Source organism: Leguminivora glycinivorella, chromosome 16 (assembly GCF_023078275.1).
Source record: "Leguminivora glycinivorella isolate SPB_JAAS2020 chromosome 16, LegGlyc_1.1, whole genome shotgun sequence".
Taxonomy (NCBI): domain Eukaryota; kingdom Metazoa; phylum Arthropoda; class Insecta; order Lepidoptera; family Tortricidae; genus Leguminivora; species Leguminivora glycinivorella.
In genome coordinates this window covers 9,213,434-9,238,483 of record NC_062986.1, presented here as the reverse complement: position 1 = coordinate 9,238,483, position 25,050 = coordinate 9,213,434, and the positions used below count along the sequence as shown (strand labels likewise).

The window sequence follows — 25,050 nt, the reverse complement described above, 5'->3', positions numbered from 1 at the left end:
AAAAGAGGATTGGTTCGTTTGGGCAAGACAAAAGGGCCCTGATGAGTGAGGTACAGGCCGCAATCACCGTGCCCCGAATACCAGACCGGCGGAACATTGTGTTCATTGTAATTACACGGGCGGGGACCAACTTGATCTATCGAATATTACAAGTTTAACGCGACAAGGGATCGACGGGATTCATACTCTTCATAGTTTGGGTACAGTAGGCTAATTGTTTTGGTTAAAATAACACTACGAATGTTAAGGTGAGCTTAATGCTAGGGGAGTAGGAGCTCCGCGATTGAAATCAGACCAATGGAACATAGACAATGTAATTATATGGAGGGAATTAATCAAGGGAATATCCCATTTTGGTAACGTACTTAGGAACAACGATAGACTACTCGTATATGGAAAAAGCATTGACTATGTAGTAACATGCTGCATACTGCCAAGATAAATTTATCCATTATATATGAAATTTGTGTTGTTTACGTTAAATTTAAGCTATCCAAGTTTGGGATAACTTCAAGCTCTAAGACGATGCAGATATCAAACTTATTAATATTAATATATGCATGCCTAACTTAGTTATTGTCGTTATTGACGGCTGCACGGGAATATACAGTTCCTATATTGCCTTTATCAGTTTTGTCTACGTCAAGTATATATATATATATTAGTAATACTAGCTTTTGCACGTCAAGTCGTCGCTCTGTTTTGCCGTGAAAGATGGACAAATAAACAGACACACACACTTTTCCATTTATAATTTTAGCATGGATATTAGTAATATAGTTTGCGGCCACAAACGAAACGAACTGATTGACGCCTGACAAGCCACATTCTACGAGCGTCTGCAATAGTTTCATTGCAAGAAATTGCATATTAAATCGTCTGCTCAGCGCGCTTTTAACAAGCACTCATACATAAAACATAAATCGATGTAATCGTTAATCGCCACCGTATCTGTGAAGCAGTTCAACCGTGTGGCGAACTCATAGATACATAGTAAAAACGGTAGTAAGAAGCATGGTGTTAATGACCTCAGTTCAGTAACACATGACCGAATTGATTAAATGATATTATGATACGAGTACTCGAGCGTGTTGGTTCTGTCGATACAATGTAATTGGCTTAATTGTTGACTGGGCATCGTTGGCAGTGTTAATATCGATGCTTGCAGTGCGGTGCAGTGTGCAGACCAGTTGAAATGATGCAAGTGCCATCTCGATAATCGATATCAATACTTTTGCAGTAGCATTTCATGTTCTAAATTAAGATTGTGATAGTTCTCAGAGGAGTAAATTGACGTCAACAATTTCAAATACTGCACTAGCTCCAAAATTTGAGGTTCCCGCAGGGTAGTCAAAACGTGTCATTTTATGGAGCGAAATCGAAACGTTTTGGTTATCATGGATAAAAATGCTTCTATAAGTTATTGTGTGGTTTCATGTAGGTACAGTTGCATGTGTAGGAAAAAATATAACACTAATTACGTAAGTAATATGCTAATTATTATGAAATGTGCATAAGAATACTTGTGTGCTCTTATCACACGCGATTTACCTATAGTAAGTCTGAGGTTCAAACTCACTTGCTCTTGGTTAGCAGTCGCAATAATAACTACCCAGAGCAAAACGTTTCTCACCGAGCAGGCTGCATCAATTGTCGCACACATAAATTAATGAAATACGTGCGCTACATTGCGTGTCTGCGGCAAATTTCAACACAATTGCTGGTTTTTATTCAAGTGTTAATTGAGAAAAATTTACTGAGCAGGAATTCAGTAATTTCAGGCGCAACTGTACATAATATAAGACAATATAGGTAATCATGTAAAATACATAATAAAAGCTCATTATTAAATGTACTAATGATTAAAATATCACTGTCTTTGGTTGGTAGTTGGTCTACTCATGAAATAAAACTATGGAAACTAAAAAATAAAAATATTCTCATAATGCCATATTATAAATTCGTAGAATTATTAAAGTTGTCTAACGTTTCAGACATTATGCTTATGAAATATGAATTCCCGATCGATTAAGTATATATTCTGAAATTTCCTAGATTGGCTATTTAGGTTAACTACTAAATTAAAATTATAGTAACAAAACTTGTGTAACAATTAAGTTTTCAAAATCTCATATAGAGTAAAGTCGCCTAGAATGGGACAAACAAATCCATTCGCGACATCTGTTGCAAGTGCACTAATAGCATAATGACAGTTTTGTCTTTTCACAGTATTGCAGTTCATGCAGATACCTATTCAAGTTGCACAAAAATGGGAAGGACGGATGTTGTCAGTTGTCAGTGACTCGTTGGTCTTGCGAACGAACAAACGAGTCGACTTTTCGTGAAACCAGCGTTACCTTAGTGATCTTTAGATTCGTAAGGTCAGATCAGCGAAACATATATATTAATACTTACCATCGCCCAAAGAAGCCTGGAGCTGCTGCATCGATTGATCAACTATCGCCTTTAGGTGATTGAAACGACTAAGATGATACACGAATTTTGTAGTTGGCGGTTTGCTCTGTAAGCTATCGGGATGATACCCCTGTTTGAAAGTGAACTGAAACAAACGGATGCGGCGCATCCAAGTGCTTAAAATAGATGTATGACTCACACTCAGAACAAACAGTTGCTGGTGCCGAAATGCTGATATCCTGCAGTTTTAGTCGGTCAACCTTGCATAATTATGAATCTGAATATGTACGTGGTGGTCGAAAATTATTTTAAAGTTTTTAAACCTACCACTTATAGCTGCTATAATAATGTATTGAATATTTTCTGTTCTGTGTGCCTTTGAATAAAATAAAATAAAAAATTGGGGATGAGCAGAAACAATCGGTGCAGTCGATATCTAAAAAGATTTTACCGACCTGCTAGACCGATGTGATTTCCTAACTCATAAGTGTCATGTCATCAATGTTTTACATGGAACACTATAAAGTCAGGATCCATAATCATATTGGAGACAAGATGATAAGCTAAAAATAATATAGTCTCATCACATTTGATAATATGCGTATAATTTTAGCTTTATCTAAAAACTAGTCATGTAACTAACATTGACCGGAACTGCACTTTTAATTGCAAATTACTACGTATAACACCTCTGTAGTTCACAGTCACTACACACGGCCTAAGTGTAACATTAATCGGTAAAAAAATGATTTAATATTCGTAATTAGAACATATAACCAGCGATTAGTGCTGTCATGTATTATTTAATAAGGAAATGCTTTGGATTCACTGGATGCTTCAGGCAAACGAGTTTTTCCTATGAAACAATTTCTAGAAATAAATTATTGAAATGTTTAGTAATGAAAAGTAGGCAAAAATATCATAACGAGTGCGTGATGAAAGTAATATGTATTATGTATGTATATGCTTTTTGCAATGAGCTCTATTTATTTACTATGACGACGATGTTTAATTTGAAACCCTGCTTATTCAAGCAATGCATAATATTATCTAAAATAATTTTAGCAGTAGACACTCAAATATCAACCATTTCGAGTATTCATTTATGCAGGGTTCGAAATGTCGGGATGTGTTATAAATTATTGTACGCGATATAATCAGTTTTTAGTTTTATTCCATGAGTAATTATCGCGCTAAACGAAAGCAATATCACTCTGACTTAGCTTTAACATAATTGTTGCTGTTATTGCCTTGCACACCCAATTTTGCAGCACTTGTACGGTTCTATGTTAATTTGGAGGGGCGCCAACAATAATTAAGTTTGTATAGGTATGATTATGATACAACCAAAGTAAAAACTTAAAATAACTTGACGGTAAAGAACGGCATCAATCGTTTCGCTGTTATCACAATACATCCTGTATTCAGCGACTTAAGCCTATATATAGCGCTATGCCCGTATGGGGAACAAGACTGGCCGCCGTAGACGCCGCTATACCTAAAAAGGAAGCCAGGGCTCTTAACGAGCCGCCGGTCTAAGCCCTAATAAAAACCGACTAAGCGCGAATCGGACATGAGTTCCGAGGGTTTTTGTCACGATCGAATGCATTGTGGGTTTCCTGCACTGTGTAAAAAGTAATGATAGCTTTTAGCTGAGGTTTTATTTTAAAACTAATTGAGTGACGGTTTAGACACCCGGCGAAGTAAAAAGGTAGTTGAGAGAGAAGTGGTGCCCGTTTTAGGACTCCGTTAAGCATAGACTTTTTAAGGCAGCTTTGCTTTGCATAATTTAGATGAAGATATCCGAACATTCTAAAGATTCACCATCACCTTTCTTGACAGTGAGGGCATAAGTTTGATTGAGACATTTTGCGTGACGATATGAAAATAACATCAGTCGTTTTCACAGTTACAAAATGAGGATTATCTTATCTATTATAAGCTATTTCGTGTCACTTACGTCGCTAAGCCGAGGCAACGGGTAAAGGGAAAACAAATCGGCTCAATTAGTATTCTCCTATCAAGTGCCAATTAAGGTCAGTCAATTTGTTATAGTTTGTACTTCCCGGGGCAAGAGAGCGTTGACCTAATTCATCCAGAAAATATCGACGTCGATTGCACGAGCGTTTTATATTTCATTATGTATCTTAACAGATTCTTTGCCAAGCTGCGGCAATGCTACGCCGGAGCGTTCTAAATATTGCATATACTACCTTAAGAGGCAATAGGAGCGAAAATGCTAAAATGGAAAGGAGTCCCTCTTTTAATTTGGAAATTTTAGTTAAATATACTCGTGTTACTGACTAGATTTATAGAAAAATATTGTGCTTTAAGGACAAGTCAAGTAAAAGATACTGCGATTTTTTTTTAAATGGAGGTACCGCTCTCGACTGTTTCCTTCTTCAAAACTTAACCAATCGGAATGCAATTAGAGAATCTGAATAACAATGAAATAATCTGTCTCGGACCGTTTAGTTTTTTGGCTAATTTATTGAACTTTGAATATCAAACCTTTTTTGGGGCATAATCAATTAGGCCGTTTTTGGAAAATTTTGTTTGGCTCTAGCGCCTTTAAAAATAAGAATATCACAAAAAGCAAAACGGTCCGACACCAACACGGATAAAAATAATAACAATCTGTGTTGAAAAAATCATTGATCAAACCAGAGAGGAAATAGTCGAGAGCGTTCGTAGGGAGAATTGACCCCTTCTATTGCGTCTTAAGAGGATGTCACATTGGTAATTTGCGAGAATTGAAACCGAAGCATGCGCGGGGTCGAGTATTTCTGTCAACTCTCTAGTATTGCTAGAAAGTATCGGAAGATTTGTTGATGTGTCACGTTTAGTATTGAAAATATTAATAATTCTCAGTTTTTCCGGTACACCTTAGAGGGTGCAAGGCCGGGGTTCAGGCAGACCAAAAAAGAGATGGCGGGATGACTTGAACGCATTCTATCCAAGCTGGCAGAATTACGCACATGACAGGGTTGAGTGGAAGAAGCGAGGGGGGCCTTTGCCCAGCAGTGGGACACTACAACAGGCTAATAAAAAAAAATAAAAAAATTCTCAGTTTTTGTTGCAATTTTCGCGCGTGACGTGATTCAAGCACAGTAAACGACAGACCATAAAGTAAGAGTGCTAATCTCGTAATTCCATTATGTATCTATTTGACACTCATTGTTTATTATGCGTGTAATTATAGAAAGTAATAAATATACATGGAGTGAAATTATTATCACGCACGCCCGCTCGGTACGACATTGGACGTAAAAAAACAAACGCTTTTGTGCATGTCTCCGCTTATTAATTGATCATGAATATCATTGATCTAATTCTCAAATAATTTTATTTTTAACGCAATAATAATAAAAAAGGGCGTTTGTTTTTTTTGTTTTCCTTCGTAAACTACCTATGACTATTACCAACTATTACGTATGAAAGCTAGTTGACGGTACACGTTTCACTAATCATTTTCTTCTTCTTCCTACTAGGGCTTCCAATACCGGGATCCGGTATCTCGGGATCCCCCGCCATTTTTTGGGCACTTTTCAATACCGGTATTTAATTTAGCAATACCGGGATCCCGGTATTTTTAGAAACTAACAAATTATGCCAAATGAACGAAAATTACTCATCAAAAACGTTAAATTTCTGCATCACGACTGTCACTACACGCGTAAATCTTGCTTCTTGCTCTCGTTTTTCGATTTGACGCATTCTCTGTTTGGTGTTTTTGCAATATTTGTAAGAAAATGATATTTTTTTCGATGATTACCTAGATAAAGAATTAAAGATACGCGTCAAAAGCATTCATTGAGGAGGGTCTGCCCCGAACATTTTTTGACACATTTGTCGCACTTGTGAATTCGTACGTAAGTGTGACAGAGAAGCAACATGTCAAACGTAGTTACAACAGGCCACAGATCCTCTGTAAACAAATCGCCTTGATGCATTTATATCATAGATATAACTTTTCAAAAAATTGGTTAATGCATATGAACTAACGTATACCGTAGCTACGTGTGCGTTAGTGTGTTGAACTCTAGCTCAAAACTTTGCCGTAACATTTCCTATAGTAACGAAATTGGGAACTCACTACTCAACTATTAAAATGATGAAAATTACTTTTCTTATCCGTAAATTAAGTGTTCCTTTTTGATTTGAATTATCATGGATTTCCGCAAAGTAATGTGTGATTCCATAAACCATAGATTATTTCTTAATGTGATTTTTAATAATCAATTTAGCTTTCTTGGCTAATTGTTCAATGATTTGGCGGATTTATTTTATTACTGCTTTAGCGCCTCTAGCGCTACGAAAAACAAAATAGCCACGAGCATTTTTTGACTCAGTTAAACACCGTTGCATACAATACTTTTTCTACGACCAAGCACTTATTTTGAAAGAAAATTATAAATCAACAAATACCTACTTTCAGTCATCTTAGTTATCTAGTGGACCGCCTACCATTTTGAATATTATGCAGTTTGAGTGCAAACATGAAAATAAAACTGTCTATGGTATGGTTCTTTAAAGCCTGGCCACTAAGACGAATCGAGCCGAGTTGAATCGAGTTCTCATACATTTGAATGCGATTCGACGCGTCGCCAATGAACGCAGCAGAAAACGAAGGAGTCTCGACTCTGCGAATTGGTTTGTTAAGTTGGTAGCAATGTATTTACTGAACTGTAACAGCTATATCGTGCTACTGCTACTAAATGTTTTCAGGGTATAGACTAGATAGACTTGTCCTGACATCTTTTATGTAGGGTTTTAAAGTTCTATGCACGACCTTGTAACTCACGAATAACAGTACGGGAGTAGAAAAATACCAATAATTGTACCGTAGATATTGATGACAATGTGTTTCCAAAGACAAAATTTAATTATCTCATGTTCTAATTTCAAAAGTCAGTGATGAAACTATAGAGTGTGTGTAATAGAGAAATGCTCTTAATGCTTGTTATTTAATAAAGTGATATTAAAGTTAAATCTGCAGTACAATGACACCATTAACACTGACTATAAAATGTAACACAGCATGAATGAGACACAGCTTCCTAGTATCACAGCCATACTAAAGAAGAGGCGACTGAGGTGGCTCGGGCATGTGTATCGAATGGAGCGGACTCACTTGCCACATTACATCCTGCTGGGAGAGGTTGCAGATGCAAAGAGACCGGTCGGACGGCCAATGCTGCGCTTTAAAGATTGCGTGAAGCGTGACATGGTCAAATTTGATATTCCATGCAACCAGTGGCAGCGACTGACCGGAGACCGACCCACGTGGCGCCGTGTTGTTCATGACGGTCAATCCAAGCACGCCAATGCCTGGTTCTCCTCCTTGAATGATAAACGCATGAGGCGTAAAATGTAAAAGGTTCTATTCCGCACGAGCTTAAAGAGATCGATTTGGCAGAAAACATGGTTTGCTATGGCCGCGTCTTCTTGCAGAATGTCCGATCTGGCGGCGATATCTAACTTACAGAATCACCTGAGTAGATCTGGCGCTCTTTCCCGCTTGCTTTTATACTGCGTCCTCAGTCCCATTTATAACAAAAATAAAGAGCACAGGGCGTAGCCTTTTGAACTATGCATACTTAAAAACAATAAAAGTTGAACCGACTTGGCCACATAAGTTTGTGAACCGTTTTGGGTTGAAATCGTAACTTTTAAAGTTGGAAATTTAATCGATTTGACCTATTTGTAAGTCGGATTGGCAAGATTCCGCTGTAGTATAACACGCATGAAAAGTAACAAACGAAATTTTGAATAAAATTTGTCATTTTAAGCAAATTACTTGGTTTTTACATTTTCCCGATTTCAATACCGGGATCCCGGGATCCCTGTATTGAAATCGCCAATACTGGAATGAATACCGGTATTGGATAAGGTCCGGTATTTGGAAGCCCTACTTCCTACCCTTATCCCACGTTTTGTGGGGTCGGTACAACACGTCTTCCTTTTCCATTCTCCTCTATCTTTCGTCATCTCATCTCAACACTCACATCTTTCTTTCTCATATCCTCTTTCACCACAGAGAACCTCCTATAGAGTGGCAGTCTTGTATATTTGGTTCGCGATACGAGTCACCAGTGTTTGGGGTGCGAGGAGCGGGCGGGGAATGTGTTAAGCGCGCTGTGATTGGCCGTTTCAAGGACGGCGGGCAGTCGCGCCAGATGAAAAGGGACAGAAGTATGACTGTCCCTCTACTGACGCGTAAGTGGCCAATGTAAGTTGACCTATGCCGGCTCTGAATAAATTATAAATATGACTTATTTGTGGAATGTAATGCCGTCTGTTTTTAAATTTGAGCTTCTTGTTACCTTTCCACACCATTTCACACTACAGGTGGACATCTTTAAGGCATCAAAATACCCTTTTCCAATTTTTTTTGTGCGAAAAACACGCGCTGCTTTCGGGTCTGTTACTTGGTCGATACTGATCGGGCACGGCGAGCGCCCGCGCTTATATCAGTGCAAATACTAGGAAGGCTGGCCACCGCGAGTCGTCTTGTAATAGATGTCTATAGGGGTTGGTCTGTGTCTTTCACACAATCCATCCATCGTTGTTTGGGTTTACCCTTCCCTCTCCATCCATCAACCTTCATCTCCAACATTCTTTTGCCATTCATCCCTCCTCATTACATGACCGTACCACGCCAACCTGCCACTCCTCATCTTTTCCGTTTTCACCAGATAATCATATGATTGTTTATTGGCATGTCTACATAACTACAATCTTCTAAATATATAAAAGAAGAACTGACTGACTTACATATCAAATATCAACGCACAGCCGAAACCGTTGTATAGATTCCAAATTTGGCACGTAGGGTCCTTATATGGTGTAGAGGAGCGCTAAGAAAGGATTTTTCAAAATTCACCTCTTAATTCACCTCCTAAGGGGGTGAAATAGGGGTCCAAAGTTTGTATGGGATAACAAGATTGGATTAGCGGGCGAAGCCGCGGGAAAAAGCTAGTGATAAAATAAACGTCAAAAGCCACAAATATTCTAAATTATGTGATATGTCACTAAAAATGGTAATCTAGTTATGAATTGCATTTTGAAAATATGCGATTGCATAAATTGTGTTTTTTAAATTTTCATAAAAGTAGTAAATAACCATCAACAGCCACAACTATTCAAAATATGTGACGTCTCATAAGTAAGAAATATCTAGTCATGTATTGCATTCTGAAATAATATGTGATTGCATAAATTATGTGCTTTTTATAACCTTTTATTTAACTTGCCTTGTTAAGTTATTAGTAAGTATTTTAGTTTGGGTCAAAACGTACAAACTAAATTTGACCCACTTACCGGTTTCCGATTGAGCTGAAATTTGCACACATACGTAAATCACGTGACAATGCAATAGTATGGTATCATGGAGCTGATCTGATGATGGAGCAGAAAGGGGGTCATAGGAACTCTGTTAGGAAACGTCGTATCCCCATGGAATAAGGGTTTTTTTAGAAACGTCTCGGAAAGCAGTAGATGACTGTTGAAACAAGAGTACAGTCGGCGATAAAAACTTATTTAAGTAATTCAGTTCTTCTTAATGGTTATTTATATGCTTATGTTTTACGCACGTGTTCGAAAGCCACATTTTACCTTACACGTTGATCGAAGTAGTAACTCTCGCCTGACATCATTCAGCAAATTCAGTAAGTTTTTCATGTGGGACCGTAACTTCCATTTATAGCATATGTTTTGAAGCAGTCGTAAAATTTGCCAGATGCAACTTTAATTATGAAAGAGATGTACGCTGCTCAAGGCAAGCCGTAGCTTAATCCAGCTACAAGCATCAGATGAAGTTTTAATTACTTCGTGTAATGGTTATGCTCTAAGGGCATAAGTGTGTTGTTTCTAGGTAATGTTTATTACGCCTGGGGGATTATCAGATTGGCAATGATATTCTATCCACTACGTTACAGAGATGTCCTAAAACGCCACCTGTCGGCCTGTAGCATATCATGCGAGTCGTGGGAGGAGCTTGCTACTCGGAGAACGGACTGGCGAACTGCTGTCAATACGGGACAGTAACTTTGAACAAGCCCGACTTGAAGACCTTGACGCCAAACGTCGGCTCCGAAAATCTCGTCCCAAGCCCTCCTACAACTATACTTATAACTCTTCTGGTCAGCTCTACTGTGCTCCGTGCTGTCGGACTTTCAAAACCAAATTCAGATTTGCAAGTCACGCTCGTGCTCATGCACGCAACGATTTAGTTTAAACAAGTCCCTCTTTTTTTTCATAAATAATAGTAAATAATAAAAAAAAAATTAAAGAATGCCAGGATGTCGCCGTCGACGGATACGTCTGGGAGGACATCATCATCTATCCACTAATTGACAATGTTTAAATAGACAAACTTCGCAAGTAGTCATCAGCAGAAGCAGCAAAGTTTATAGAAGTGTTTTAAATGGTGTTCTAAAAATAAGTCAAGCGCTACTTACTTTCACCCAGAAGGTTCCTTAAGATTTAGATTGTCGAACATATCATTGTCCAGTTTATTGGGCGCTTCCAAAGATTCGACGTCGTCTGATAATAATCTCCCTTTCTCAACGCCTATCGGTTCTATGAGTATTTAAGTAATGTGTCCCAATGAGTCTTCGCCTATGCATATGAAGTGAAGGCCCTCTCTATTTCACTCGGAGCTCGTGCATAGAAAAACCGATCAAGGTTAATGAATCATAGTCATTTAGTTTTTAGGGCCAATAGCACCTAACACAATTTACAGACTGATCAAAGGGTCACCTAAAGGGTGAACTATTGAAAGTATACTTAATAATTTTATAAACAGTCGTTAAGCTTTTAGTAGTAATATTTCTTGCACCACTAAATGGAACTTGTTATCGCTTGCAGCTTATCTAGGAAATGGCAAATGTGGCGTCGCCTGTTTTATAGCAAATAATAAACTTAGTCGGCAAGTCGTTTATGACGTCAGACGAAATAAAGCCAAATACAAAATTGGGAGCGCTCCCGCGGTGACCATTACGATGTACAGACGGATCAATGTATTTATTTCTCGATTATTTTGGAAGCAAGCTTTATTGCCAATTGACAATTTGGATAACTACTCGTATTTAAACGCGTATAGTGGTAGATTAACTATACCTTCAGCATACTCTTATCCGCAGAATAAAAATGCCGTTTAGAACAGTCGGAGTAAAAAAGAATGAGTATATGAAAGTCAAACTAATCACTAACTACATTAATCAGAAACAAGTCTAGAGCCCGGGGGCGAGAAAGAACTACACAGACTGGGCAGAAAGTTACTTGAATCTGTAATACCTAGTAGATCTCATAACATTAAGTATTAACTCGCCAGAGACCTGATATTTTCAGGTCAGGCATCGATTTATAAGAGCGTTTTCACATTATCGCATCCGACATCGGATGTAGGAAGGTTAAGAGCAGATGTCAAAGATGGCGACATTAATATATAGGATATCGTTCCTAAATTTGATATCGGATCGTATGAAAACGCTCTTGCAGTGAACCTTCTGTTGTATATGCATAATCCTCTACTTTGAGTACTTTGTGTCCGCCGACTGATGCGAACTATCTATTCCATCATGACGCCTGTTCCCTTAAGGAAATATCTACATCTAAGCTAATGGGTTCAGACCTTGTTAAGCTTTCATGTGACTGTCTGCCTTATCGGCCCTGCCAGCCGTACATTGCTAGCCTCAAGGAAATGCCACAGGCTTAACAGAATCGTCAGGATTTATTTGTATTTTGAGGACTTTGATGTCTTTGATTCATAGTTCTTCTTCACTGAACATGTTTTGCAAGCTTTTACTTTTGTTGCATTGCAATGTTTCTTAAGATGGATTTTGAAAACCAGTTTTGAAAAATGTTTAAAATTTCAGACATTGAGATAAAATTGCATGAAATTAGGCATAAATAGGTATATTTATGAATATGATAGAAGTAAATATAGGTACCCAATCTTTGTTGGTAATAGCTATTTTGGTACAGTATAACTTTACGAGACTGGACCTCAATGTCTGATAAAACCTGATGGAACAACCTATAAAATCATTCAAATCAAAAATATTCGATAAAATCATAAGCATATCATTATATCTCCATCGTTAAGTTTACATTCGATACTCGTGAGCAAACAAGAACAAAATTCAAACAACAACCATTCAGGTCAAAGTTGTTTAATGTCGAGTAACAAACATTGTGCCTCAGAACTGAAGTTTTGCATAAATGTACTGTGTAATGGACTATTATAATCTGAGGAGGCTAAGCAAGTTTCTCGGGCCAAAGTTTATACGTTATGATTCGAACGAGACTATTGAATTTACACAATAATTAGAGGAAAGACGTATTATTATGAAAATATATCTTATAAAACATGAAAATGACTTATTGACGAGCAATAGAGAGCTATGGAAAGGGAAGACATGCTGCACCGACCCTAAATGAATAGGTCAACAGGATAAGGGCAAGCGAATGATAAACATGAAAATTACTTATTTTACTGACCTCAATCTCTGTCAAAACTGATCATTCCATTTATAGAAAACGCAGTTTAGTAAAAAAAGTATAAACATATTGATGTTGAGCCAAACATCTTTATTCACAATTCTTCCCAGAAAACCAATCTTACACTTGCACATCTTACTAACTTCCTTATGTATTGTAATAATTTCAATTTGTGAATATTCCAAATAGAAAGCAATATGTTTGTGGGACACATATAGTAAACAGCAACTACACGTGTGTGTAAATAACTTAGCCAACATCACAATCACGTAGCCTTCGTAAGGGTTGTCTAGCTACAACCTCTCCCTATCGCACTTCTATAGTGGCGCGACAGAGCCAGGCTGCGGTTCAATCGCAGAGTAGCGTCAACGATTGTCACTTCGGTTAGGCCAATAGAACATGTACTTGGTGTTTGGTTACATTTGCCGATACATAACACTAAGCGACATGACGTGTGGGATTACGCGAGCCAGTACCGACATAGTATTTGTACTAATTTGCGTATTAATTGTTAGATGGAATGAATACAATTGAAGTTTGTAGAGGAGTTAACAAGATAATCTCTTAGGTAGGCACATCATGATGGCTTTCACATATTCTTGTTATTCCTTCAAAGTGCTAAGTGTCACATTAAAGCTGGATCAGATACAGAAATGCAATGATTACTAGTGAGTGTAGGTACGTGCCTAGCATACAATTACTTTTTAATAGTACTGTCAGTCTGCACATTTTTCCTCTGGGAATATTTATGCAATCGAAATGAAGAAAAATACTTCTACGAAATAAATCAGCCCTATAGCAGAGTTCTAACAATGACGAACAAAATGCAACGATTAGATTAAGCATAAACTGGGTCAAAGAAAAAAATGGGAGAAGTAAAATGTCCTTGCTAAACTGCGACTTGCGAGTCAAGACAGAGTACATTTATATAAAGTACTTTACCTTCAAAGAAAAGTTATTCCTTCGTGCGTAAACCAAGCGACATCACATAAGACCACACGACACGCAAGGCTCAGATACTTATATTGAGTGAAACAGAGGCCAAGAATTTCTAGCATCCTCAATTAAGACGGGTGCGTATCGATCGATATAACCTTTTTTGATATATTTTTAGTCGTTATAACGATCATTTGATATAATTATTGAATCATATAACAACAAATAATATACTAAAAAATTGTATAATTCTTATTTAATATAATGATCATTTCGTCGAATAACATTTACTATAACATACTTTGAGCATAATGCTTATTTCCGATAATAAATAAATTGTATAATACAAATTCTTTCTAAAGCACAGAATAAAAAAAATTGTACAATAAATTAGATCCATCATTTACCAGAAAAGTAGATTGGGTTAGAACTGTGATCCCTACACACAACGCGCTGCTACCAGAAAAATAGGTTTGGTTAGGTTAGAACTGTGACCCTTAAACATAATTATGTACTGCTATCAGAAAAGTAGGTTAGGTTAGGTTAGAACTGTGATCCCCTCAAAAAAGAATAAAATTACTTCATGAAAATGTTTTATACTGTTTGCTAGTTATATTATACTCGTCGTATATCAATAGATAGTTATACCATGTAACGGTTATTATAAATAACTGTTATAGGAAATAATGATTATACAAAATAAAAGTAGATATTTTGTTGTTATACCAAATATTAATTATGTCAAATGAGTGATTATATCCATTAAATATATACCAAATGTTGTTATATCAAATGTTACTATACCAAAAATAGTTATACCAATCATTACACACCCAATTAAGACGATACGGTAGGGGTCAATTCTCCATACAAACGCTCTCGACTATTTCCTCCCTGGTTTTTGAAGATAGAGCAATGATTTTTTCAACACAGATTGTTATTATTTTTATCTGTGTCGGACCGTTTTGATTTTTTTGATATTCTGCTTTTTAAAGATTCTAGAGCCAATCAAAAGTTTCCAAAAACGGCCTTTTTCATTGTGGCGCAAAAAAAGGTGTGATACTCAAGATTGGTAACAATTAACCAAAAAAACCAAACGGTCCGACATAGATCATTTCATTGTTATTCAGATTCTCAAATTTCGTTCAGATTGATTAAGTTTTGAAGGAGGAAAGAGTTGAGAGCGGAACCTCGATTTTAAAGATTTTTTTGAAATATCTTTTGACTGAGATGTTCTTAATGGACAATTTTTTTTCGATATATCTAGTTAATAACACTTGTATATTTAACTAAAACTCCTTTCCATTTTATCATTTTCGCTACCGTATCCTCTTAAAATATTTGACGTAAATCGTAAAACGTCCTGAGATAGGTTACTGTAATAGTCTCTATACTTTTTCCAAGGCAGTGTTGCGTTAAATTCAGCAGTCGAAGAGCAATGTCGGTAGGTGGCGTAACACGACTAATGGGAGTTCGGGACACGGACCAATGACTTGACAAAACTCCTGAATTGGATGTTAAAAGGAGTCCTGTTTTGGAAAACCTGGATAAATAATAGTTATTTGTTATACAAGGGGGCAAAGTTGTATTTTAACGCCGAGTGTGGAATTGAAAAACGAGCAAGTGAAAGGATTCTATAGTTGAACCACGAGCGAAACGAGTGGTTCGAGAATAGAATCCTGAACTTGCGAGTTTTTTAACACATGAGAAGTAAAATACATTTGCACCCGAGTGTTACACAAAACTTTTCCCCTCACTATAGCGAGGAAACTACAACGCAAAAACTGCGTTTATCACTGCTTCCAGTAGTTTCACAGGTGGTAAATCATCTTAATTACTAGATTCAACTACTTTTATCAATTTTAAAGCAGTTAATTTGACTTTATTCAAGGTCAAATTACTTTACTCACTAGTGAATAAAATGCGTTTTTACTCACTGGTATTAAAGGACAAAACACGTGTTTCCGAGCTAGTGAGGGGAAAATAAATAAATATTGGAGACACCTTACACAGATCAACTTAGCCCCAAACTAAGCAAAGCTTGTACTATGGGTGCTAAGCGACGATATACATACTTAAATAGATAAATACATACATATATACATAGAAGACATCCATGACTCAGGAACAAATATCTGTGCTCATCACACAAATAAATGCCCTTGCCGGGATTCGAACCCAGGACCGCGGCATAGCAGGCAGGGTCACTACTGTCTGAGCCAGACCAGTAATAAACATAAGAGAAGAGATCTCATTTGGTGGAAAATTTTGTCAGATTAAGTTTAACACCGGTTTTTTAGGAATTACTGCATCCAAAACCTCCACCGTCAAGAAACATCTGTATCAGAAGATCAGCGCTAAAAGTCAGCACCAACATGCTGAGAAGAGACCTTTCCTTTCAGTGGTACTTGATTCCTTCTGTTTTTGTTAAGTTTAAATCTGTCTCCTTTGTTTTAAGAATAAACAATATTCTACCCTAATATGAGTTGCAGTGGAAGCAAAAAATAAAAACGAGTAATTTATAAGCCAGACACATAAACACGAGTTAATTTAGTAAAGTACTCTGTCGCCTGTGATTTGACTACACGTTGGTTTTACACGGTACTTTAAAATCACTAAAACTCTCCCTTATACCACTAATTGCATGTGGCAACAGTAACAGGTATACATTTGATAAACGATGACTATAAAATGAAACAGTGAAAAGACATTCACTCCAGTTAATTAAAAACTAGGGTGTGCAAACCGGTTAACCGGTTAACCGAAAAACCGGTTAACCGAGACTTAAAAACCGGTTTTTATAATCTCTAACCGGTTAATAACCGAAACCGTATTTATTTCTCAAAATTTGGAAAATTTGCCATAAAAAGGTTCAAAAATACGTAATTATTTAATGATTTGTATTAATCAAGTTTATTTATTACTTTCATTGACAACATTATTATCTGTAATGATTTTATTTTAAAAATTAGTCCCGAGTCTACTGAATTATACATTTTATACAATACAGTAGAGTCCGGTTAGTTTATTACGACGACTCCGCATAGACCTAACGTCCAACCTCTTACAACGACATAAGCACAGGTATTTATTTGGTTTTCGTATGTGATAGTATGAAAGTACATCCGTTTATTACGACTCCGATTTTAACGACCAGCCGCTTTTTACGACACATTTTATACAGAATCCGTCCGTCAAGTCCGGTTGCAACGACGAGCGACAAAGTTTTTAGTTTTACTAGTAAATTGAGGAAAAAAGCTACTTCCACCCGAGCACGGCCCCCTGTCTTGCCTACAACAAGTAGCAAGATTACATTGTGGCCATGTAACTTTTTGGAGTTTTGCTTTTAAAATTTTAACATTTTGTTCGCCTCGGGTCTAATCTTATTAGCTAAATAGAACCCAGTTTGTATTTTTCGATTGCGTATAAACTAGCTTTACTTACAAATGATGAGCAAGCACACATACTAAAAATGACTTTTTCTAACTAATCTAGTCACAATAAAATAAGGTATTAATACTTTGATAATAATACCCTGTAAATAAACCTATTGATTGAAATGTTTTAGTAATAGAGATGAGAATATTATTTTTAATTAAAAGAAATGAAATTCGTTTTGTACGACACGCGACATCCGGTTAGTACGACGTAATATCAGCTGGCCCTTGAGCGTCGTTGTAACCGGAGTCTACCGTATATTTCAAACTATATTTTTTAAAAGAAAGGTAAAATGGAGATCTTGGTTTTCTTACATCAATAGGCTACTAGACTCGTATCGAATTTAGCACATCAAGTTATTGTTTTCTGTAGTATTTGACTCAAGAAATCAATATTTATAGCTTGCGGGCATTAAAAGTGCGAGATGACTGCGTATTTTTAATTAAAGATGTGTGTATGTTTTTTTTTAATTATGGACTCCGAAAACGGTGTTGGCCAATGGAGTGACGTCACATAATTCAGATCAACTATGGAAATTAGAGGTAGTAATCAGATCTCTACAGAAGCAACCTCTATTGTATTAAAATTCATAGTCGTTGACGCGTGTGACAATGTGAAATTTTTTTTTCTGAATAGACTGACGTCATGTCATAGATATTCTATAGATTAATATGGCTGATGTTGTTTTTGCCTGATCACGTAAAAGTAAACTTTAAATAATTTTTTTGCGGGTTTTTAAGTCGTAATAAAATGTGGTACTATTTTTTTTCGTTTATATAGACAGTAATTAATAATATAAGACATACTTTGAAAAAGGGTCAAGTAGCCTATTGCTTGTATTACTAGGGGCTCTGGGAGCTGTAGACCTTCGCCACATGCCTAGAAAACGCAAAACTGACGTCACATTCAAACCACACAAGCCTTTTTTTGCAATTTCCTCATTTTACAAAATTTCCAAAAACTGGATAAAAATGATCTTCATCGTGCAAGTAATACCTGCTACGATATCATCAACATCAGAATTTTTAAAGGTAATGGTAATTGTTACGTAGTACGGCCATTTACTAAAAATCCTCAAAACCGGTTAATAACCGGTTAACCGGTTTTGAAGGAAAAGTCTCGGTTATTAACCGGTTTTTTAAGTTAACCGGTTTTTGCAAACCCTATTAAAAACCGACTATGTTATGTTCATACATTATGGATTATTGGTACCCCTGTCCTATTTTCTCGGAAACATTCGTATTTGTCATGCTACTTTAGTCAACCTTGCCTTTTGCCCCGAGACCGACTGAAATAAATATTAGCATAAAACGTTCGTGGATTTCAGTAGGTACTTGGATATGAATTTTATTTTTAATTTTGTTCTATTTATTTTCTCTCTTTTTTGTTAAAATCTAAGTTTCGTGACGCATTGGTTTTACTGTAATGTCATGTAAACATGTTTTTACTAATAAATAAATAAATAAATTATGGTAAAGGATTGTGGAATACATCTGAATTCTGATCATTACCACTAGACATACAGGTGGACCACCCGTACCTAAGCTCGTAGGTAATTAGAAGTAACGCGCTTCTAGGCTAGTATAAGTTAGCTGAGTTTTGGCACAAAATTAGTTTGCATACTAACCCCTTATTTATAAACGTTCGTTTGTCTCTTTCTATCACGCCAATACGTCGAAAGGGACAAACGAACTTAATTAGGCTTGATAACTTTAGTGTACGTTTATGAATAACGGGGTAAGTCTTTACTTAACATCAGCTTCAAACAGGCAAGCTTTTTACCGTTCCATAGCTGACAATAATTTCTTCCAAACCTCTCAGTTAAATGATACCCTAATGTACTAAACGTGTTTACGTAACAGTTTTATTTATTTTTAGGAACAACTCCTAATCTAAAATGACTATGATGTATTACGAGCGAATAAGACAAAACGATGTCGATGTATCTTTCCCTATCCGCGGTATTATCCATAAGTATACGTGTTAAGAAAACCTATCATGTTACTCGGCATTTTTACTCTTTATGATAAATGTATAAACGGTGGAACTGGAACAGAATAGTGAGGGGAAAAGTTTTGTGTTACACTCAGGTGCAAATGCATTTTACTTCTCGTGTGTTAAAAAACTCGCAAGATCAGGATTCTTATTCTCGAACCACTCGCTTCGCTCGTGGTTCAACTATAGAATCCTTTCACTTGCTCGTTTTTAAATTCCACATTCGGCGTTAAAATACAACTTTGCCCCCTTGTATAACAAATAACTATTACTTTGAGGTGTTTTGGCAGAGTTTAAGTGTAAGGGTCTTCACAACCTGAACTACAATTTTCGTGGTCTTCTTCTCTCACTTAAAATAGTACATTTCGTTATAAGTGCGAGAAGTATTCTCGCACGTGTGACGAACGACGTTTTTTAATACAGTTGCGAAAAAACACTACTACTTACTTACAACGAAATAAAACAATCCGAACTATCAATTTTCCCATGGACATTGACGGATTATTTGACAATTCAAAGGCGTATTTTTGAAGCTTTTAAACTTGCGTGCATATTTTCGAGTTTGCTATTCATCTAACATAATTTATTTCATTGGGTGCCATAAAAACATAAACATTTACGATTTGGGACGATTGTTTAATGTACAACTACATTTTAATTTAATCGATCCATTTATGCCCCGACGTATTGCAAATAACGTAAAATAATTATGACAAATCGCGTAACATATTGAGGTTTTTTGAACGTGCATTAAGTTAAAACATGGTAGACGCCTCTACTTTGACAGTAGAAGATGCGTTTCGTTCCAATCATGTTCTGTTTACACGACTCATTATGACCGATTTTTCAAAGTATAAACCATTTTATAAATTATGTTTAGTATGACTAAAAGTAAACAATTACATATGAAATATTAACGTTTTAAATATTAATCACTTAATAGTATGTTTATAGTTTTATTCTGTCTTAGTAAACTAGACTAATATGAAAACAGCTCGGTAAGTAGTCGTAAAATGGAACGTATATCGTCCCCTTACTGCAAATACCGACTATGTGCAAAAAAGTGATTTTGAGATAATGCGATTTTAATGTTTGAAGGTACGATTTCTTATGAAAACATGAAAAAAATTACTATTTTTATACAGCATTCTACAGCCCGTATTGTCTTGTTTAATACTTAATCGTAAAAATTATCCAGGCTGTGTTTGATTGCCGATAAAACTACGATTTAAAAAAAATAGTAGCAAACTTAGTTGGTTTTTCCTGTAGAAATAAAAATGTGTATATTTCTTTTATTAATACATATAAAGCAGTGTTCCCTTTGATTAAGCTTTGCTTTTCATACACTTTACTAATGATTTGCAAAAAAAAGAAAAAATATACAAAAGTTTTGAACTTATTTCAAAATATATTAAATATTCTCAATGACATAGGCGGTTTTAGCTGCAGGAAGTATAGCTGCTCTAATTTTATGTTACAAAACTTCACTTATCATTGTTAATTAAAGTGGTACATTTGTAATAAAAAGTTTTTTAACATTACTAACCATTAATAATACTTTATATGAGGTTTTGAAGGATTATTCTCAAAAAAAAATTTTTGAAAAAAATCCTCTTCAACCGGTTTTAGGAGATTTTTCACAAAATACTTTAACCGATTTCAGTAAAATTTAACAAGAAGTAACGCAATAGCATTCTCTTGAAATCACAAAAAGAATTTTACAAATCGGTTAATGCGTTTTTGGGTAATAGCATAATATGCATAGGTACTTACTACATACTAGTTCACTGTCTCAGCAATCCGAAGTCCGCCATAATTTATGTTCAAAATTTCACTATCTACACTGTTACATTTAATATAGGTTAATAATTTTTGTACGCACAATAACCTGAAGTAATAGTTTATTTTCTAGTAATCATTTACGCCAAAGTCACTAAAATGTAGGCGTAGATGAAGTAATAAGTAAGAAAAAGTAATGTGTAACGGTAATTACATAGGTTTCTGGGGCGATTTAAAGCAATCATGTTTGCAATATTCTTACGCCCCCAGTTACACGCAGTGTTTTTCATCACACTTGCAATAAAAAGATAAAAAAGCATTTATGGTAGTCCAAAATACAAATTTAAACACTCCCTTGGGAAAAAGTTTTTTCTTTTACTCCTGATACGCCTGCGTACGATTGCACACTTACTGCGCAAGAGTGATAAAAAGTTATTAAACAACATCTTCATCGCTGGTGGAATTCGATACAAACACATCCGTAACACGGCTGACAATGCTAGACTAACTAGGTATTAAGTGATTGGAAGCACTCATGGTACTATTTAGTTATGATACCTTTGTCAAAACGTCTGCATAAGTCCATTTTCTTGAACGCAGAGATAGCTAGTTATTTATCGAGCTTTAGACTGAGATAGAAAATATGGTATGATACGTTACGAGGTTTGAGGTGGTTCTACTGAACTGGAGTTCAATTTGTGGCATTGATTTCCTTGCCTTGTGCTACATCCAGATCTCGACATGAACTTAACCGCCTTCTGAATTTCTTATAAAACTACGTCCATTAGCGACGCGTCGAATCGGATTCACCGTTCATTGTAAATGTATGCAGGGCTCGATTCGACGCTCACTTGGTAAGGCGTTAAAAATAGATGCTAGATGTCACTGTATGGGAATCAACAGCGATGAAGATGACGTTTAATAACTTTATCACTATTTGATTAATAATAAGAATATCATCTACCTACGTCTACAATACAGTGACTTTGGCGCAGTGAATTTAGTTTCGTAGGCCAATTCCACTTCGAGTTGTTAAAACAACGATACATGTTATGCGATTACTCACAGACGTCTGAACCGATTTGTATTATTTATCGTAATTCAAAGGTTAATTTAAGGTTATTTGCCAACCAGCTTAGGTTACCAAATTAAAATTAGTATGAAATAACCTTGCACCAATGCAAACCACAAGATTTTATCGATAAAATGCAACTCTCTCGTCCGTTTTCGAAGAACTAAGAGAGCATTTACCAGTCGGTGAAGTGGCAAAAAAGATTTGATTTAAATGTAACACTGTAATTAGTAACGGTCATCGAAGTTATGAAACATAAAATTACACTAAATTCGATTCCTTCAGCTTAAACCGTTTGTGTTAGTGTATTTTTAACCGATTTAAAAAAAACGGAGGAGGTTCTCAACGCACTTTTTGCTAATCACGAAAACATCATATGAAAAACGAAGCTTAATTTAAGACAAACAATGAGTTATATGTATGAAGAAGAGAAATATGCAAACATTTATTTCTACAGGAAAAACCAACTAAGTAGGTATTCGACTGTTTCATTAAATCGTATTTGATCGTCAACTAAATACATTCTGAATATATATACGACAAAGTAATAAACAAAAAAATATAGGTTTTAAAATGCCATACACATAACGTACATTTTTTCATGCTTTCATATAAAACGTGCCTTCAAACTTTAAAACCGCATTATCACAAAATCGCCTATTTACACATAGTCGGTATTTGCAGTAATAGACCGTTATCCTTTCCTTCGTCACATCACATGCAAAACCAATTATAGTCCCTATACAACTTTTTGGTAGTATGACATTGCTGATGTTTGTAAACAAACATCTTCTGGAAAAACATCTTAAAGACATTTGGTGTATTTAGCCTGGCTTAAAATAAATAATTTTGTTGATAGTTTTATTTGCAAAAATCAAATATGTACACATTAAACTTTTTTGTAGAACATAAGATGGCTACTTTAACAAAATGTTTAAATGCAAAAAAACACTATACACCATTAAAATGTTCTACTTGGCGGATAAAGCATAAAAGTTTATATTAAATATTCATATCACATTCTGGCAGTTTATAATGCAAAAAATTGACCATTAAGTAACTTTATGCGACAGCTATCTTTTGAATGCAGCGTCGTATCAATACATGGGTTTTAACATATTGTAGCCCTTGAAAACCTTATTCTATAGGTGCTAAAAACTCGATTTCGTCAAAAAGTCACTTAGTCGGTATTTGCATTAATGGGACGATATACTTATTACGCACTAGTTCGTAAAATACAACTTCTCGCACACTAAACAGCCAAAAAACGGGCACTTTTTGAGCAACTGTATTAAAAAGTATTTTAAGCTGTGTTAGATCTATGATGTTTCCTTCTCGTTTAACCTCTGGAAATGTAGTTTCATAATATACGAACGAGAAGGAAACATCATAGATCTAACACAGCTTAAAATACTTTTTAACTGTTTTCATATTAGTCTAGTTTACTAAGACAGAATAAAACTATAAACATACTATTAAGTGATTAACTACAGTGATTACTATAGAAATATATTTCACATTAATGTTACAAAACACTTCCAGTTTTATTAGCGTCTAAAATAACTTAAATAGAGTTACATGCGTCGTCTGTTTCTCGGAGAATTAGGCAAAGACCACGACTTTTCACTTGCCATACCTATTTCGCTTTCATAACATCCCTCATGAACTATTTGAGCACACTGGTGTAAATAAATATTAACTGTGCAGGATAATACACTATGTAATCAAAGTGGTTCGAACTAAGCTCGACTATCACGCCCCACGGGAATGTAATGCGGTGAAAGCATAACGCGTATTACGGGATCTGGTAATTATTAATGTCTTCTCGAACAGAACAGGTGAGCAGAGATAGTGAGGAGTGAGGACTAGGTATATGAATACCTACGAGTATGTACGAGTATGCTGCAGGTAGGGCTTGCCGGGACCTTTATTTCCGAGCTCATATAATCAGCCCGCCTTCAAAAGTTCAAATCAAGGGTGAACAGGGTCCTGCTGGGCGAGCTCGCTCTTTCGTAGGCCACGTCTTCGCCTCGGCTAGTTTCTTGCTAAGAGTAAGCGAATTTATAATAAATAAAAAAAGGGTTAAAATTATCAGACGTTAGGAGTTTTAACAGTTTATTAATAGTCTGTGACAAAGATAAAATTCATAATGACTCCTTCTTGAAAGAGTGGCCAAACAGAGTTAGGTACCTAGTGGGTAGAAAGTAGTGGAAGGCCTTTGCCCAGCAGTGGGAAAACTGGAAAATAATAGGCTTCAATTTATAGGGCTAATAGAGTATCATTTAAGTACCACGGCCTACTTCATTATCTCCTCGAGTAAAGAGTATTCATAATTAGGTACTTACTAGGAAAATTAATACCGTTTCAAATGAACCAAACTCTCGTAATATAATTTTAATTTTACCTTTTACGACTTACCTTAAAAATGATGGAAGCCACGATCAGACTCGGCAAATAATTGACCTGGAACAAATGACGGTCTTTAAGTATTTTCAACGTTATATTTTTTATTGAAAATCTCGAAGATGACATCTAAGTGACAGCCTTGGGCATTGGATTTTATGGGATGTTTAGTATATTTGTTTTTGTTCTTGGTTACCTATAAAAACGAGGTATCACAGTGCATGTACAGTGCAATAGATTTAAGATAACTTTACTTAGTCCTACAGAGTTTGTTAAAGTACCTAACTTAGTTATCTAACTGCATAGATTAAATATAAGTAGATCATACCATCCCATACATAAATGCTACCGCCTAAGAACGCGCATACACTACACCACACATAGATGGCGCCACAAAAAAATGCATTGTTGCCATCGATTATTTGTACATCGATTATTTGACATAGATTTATGGCTCGAAAGTGAGACTTAACGCCATCTACAAGTATAATCGAAAGCTACAAGAC

The 25,050-nt window shown here is 35.9% G+C and overlaps 1 protein-coding gene across 1 annotated transcript in view; it reads right to left on the bottom strand.

Moving 5' to 3' along the window:
* Positions 1–25,050, bottom strand: part of LOC125234359 (dystroglycan 1) — a 176,975-nt gene that overhangs the window by 128,091 nt on the left and 23,834 nt on the right. The window contains 1 exon segment of the mRNA XM_048140549.1: positions 24,560–24,604. The gene's annotated coding sequence lies outside the window, so the exon portion shown is untranslated.